Source organism: Cebus imitator, unplaced genomic scaffold (genome assembly GCF_001604975.1).
Source record: "Cebus imitator isolate Cc_AM_T3 unplaced genomic scaffold, Cebus_imitator-1.0 Scaffold226, whole genome shotgun sequence".
Taxonomy (NCBI): Eukaryota; Metazoa; Chordata; class Mammalia; order Primates; family Cebidae; genus Cebus; species Cebus imitator.
The window spans coordinates 1,356,402-1,358,843 of NW_016107541.1; the positions used below are offsets into that span (position 1 = coordinate 1,356,402).

Consider the following 2,442-nt stretch of genomic DNA (forward strand, 5'->3'; position numbering starts at 1 on the left):
ACCCATCTGACAAAGGGCTGATATCCAGAATTTACAAAGAACTAAAACAGATTTACAAGAAAAAAACTAACAAGCCCATTCAAAAGTGGGCAAAGTATAAGAACAGACACTTTACAAAAGAAGACATACATGAGGCCAACAAACATATGAAAAAATGCTCATCATCACTGGTCATTAGAGAAATGCAAATCAAAGCAACATTGAGATGCCATCTCACGCCAGTTAGAATGGCAATCATTAAAAAATCTGGAGACCACAGATGCTAGAGAGGATGTGGAGAAATAGGGACCTTTTACCCATTGTTCCTTTAACGTTCTGTCTTGTTCTTGCCATTTGCTAGCTGCCTTTTCCTTCTCCTTTATTCTGAATTCTTGTTGTGCCTTCTGCTCTCTCAGTAACCACTCATGTAATCTTTGCCTCTTTCTTTCCAATAGCTTCTCTTCTCCTAGTTGCTGTTCTTCAATAAAACCCCTCCCCCTCCCCCTTCCCCTCTTCTCCCTCCTTCCCCTCTTTCCCCCTCCCACTCCCCCTTCCTCCCTTCCCCTCCTCCTCCCCTTTCCCACCCTTTTCCTCCCTCCCTCTTCCCCCTCCCCCTTCCTCCTTCTCCCCCTCCCCTGTCCCCCTCCTCCCCCTCCTTCCCCTCCTTCCCCTTCCCCTTCTTCGAGAGTCCTGAACCTCTCAGTCCAGCAAGTTCCTGCCAACGTTTCTTTGGTTTCTCTTTCTGCAGGGCGGCTCTGTACTTTTTGTGGCATGGTTTCTCTGGAAACGTCACCTTCTGGGGCACAGTCATCTTGCCGGCTCCCGGATGCCATTTCTTTACCAAACATGAGGAGAGCAAGGAAACCAGAATGGCTCACAAGATCTCATCCTTGCAAAGGTACCCACAGGAGATGTGGACATCCTTTGTCAGGAAACAATCAGTACTAGCTCTATTTCAGGTATACAAAATGAGAATTCTGCCACAAACTTCTTGAACCAGAAACAGCAGATATAGTCAGCCTCCGGATAGCCTACATTAGAAACAGCAGAGATTAATCCCATCACCTTGCTTCCCCACAAAAATGTCATCGTATGAAAAGAAGTAAAGAGAAAACTTCTCCAACCCAAGATTCCCTGTAATTTTTTTTTTTTTTTTTTGAGACAGAGTCTTGTCCTGTTGCCAGGCGCCAGGCTGGAGTACGGTGGCACAATCTTGGCTCACTGCAATCTCCGCCTCCTGGGTTCAAGCAATTCTCCTGCCTCAGCCTCCCGAGTAGCTGGGACTACAGGCGTGCACCACCATACCTAGCTAATTTTTGTATTTTTTAGTAGAGACGGAATTTCACCATGTTGGCCAGGATGGTCTTGATCTCTTGACCTCGTGATCTGCCCGCCTTGGCCTCCCAAAGTGCTAGGATTACAGGTGTGAGCCACCACAGCCGGCCTCCCTGTACTTTTTTATTTTCTCTCCCTATTGTTTGTTTTATGTGGTGGTGGTGGTGGTGGTGGTGGTGTTTGTTTTCATTCCAGTTTGAACCAGAGTCACATTTGCGTCCTAATCCAGCGCTTGGACATTTCTGTCTTCCAGGATAATTGTTGTTAATAATTGCTGTGGATAATTATCTAACTTAGGGAGATATCTACATGAACCCTTTCTTTTTTCTGTGACATGGTGCTGAAGGGCATGAGCTGCCTGGGAAGTCTATAAAATGAGATGACCCTTATATCCTCAATTGCTCTTCAAACAGTCCTTTGATATGCAACAACCCTTTGCCCCTTCCTGAATCAGCCCTTTCTCCAAACATTCCCAGGTCACAGCGCCGGCAGTAGTACCCATGGGACAGCATAAAAGGAAGAATCCGTTTTATATATGAGAAGAGGTATGTTATTTCATTTCTTCTCTTGAAGTTTTTTCTTTGGTTAGTTTAACCACTAAAGATAAGCTTTGAACTTAATGAGCCTTTTATTTGATATAAGTAATGTTTCATTTTTACATGATTCATCTAGACTCAGATTAATTAAATAAGCATAATCTTCTATTTAATTACTGGATATGTTTAGGTAATTAATTTTTGAAGAGAAGAATTGGTATTGTGTAGGCTACTTTATCTCATTTTTAAATTGACTGAATATTTTTTCTCTGTCAGACTGCAGAATATTGTATATACTTTTCATCAATAAATTAAGATAATTTTCTATAACAAATTTTCACAATAAGTTTTGTCCCATGAGCAGGTGGCTCCAAATCCTTCATCACTGACTCTGGTGCCCTACTTCCTTTCCCTCAATTCATTCCTATGGTTTCTTGGGAAATTCCTTAGGAGCAGTTGACTGAGGAAGTAGAGACTCAAGCCTTGTTTACAAATGGTTCTGCATAGTATGCTGGTAACACTACCAGGCCACTCAAGGTCCCCTCTGAAAATTGGAGGAGGCCGCTTTTCCCTCTTAGCTTCTACACAGCAC

At 43.2% G+C, this 2,442-nt stretch overlaps 1 pseudogene; it reads right to left on the minus strand.

Moving 5' to 3' along the window:
- Positions 1 to 790, minus strand: part of LOC108281412 — a 2,646-nt pseudogene extending 1,856 nt beyond the window's left edge.
- Positions 791 to 2,442: the final 1,652 nt, after the last annotated feature.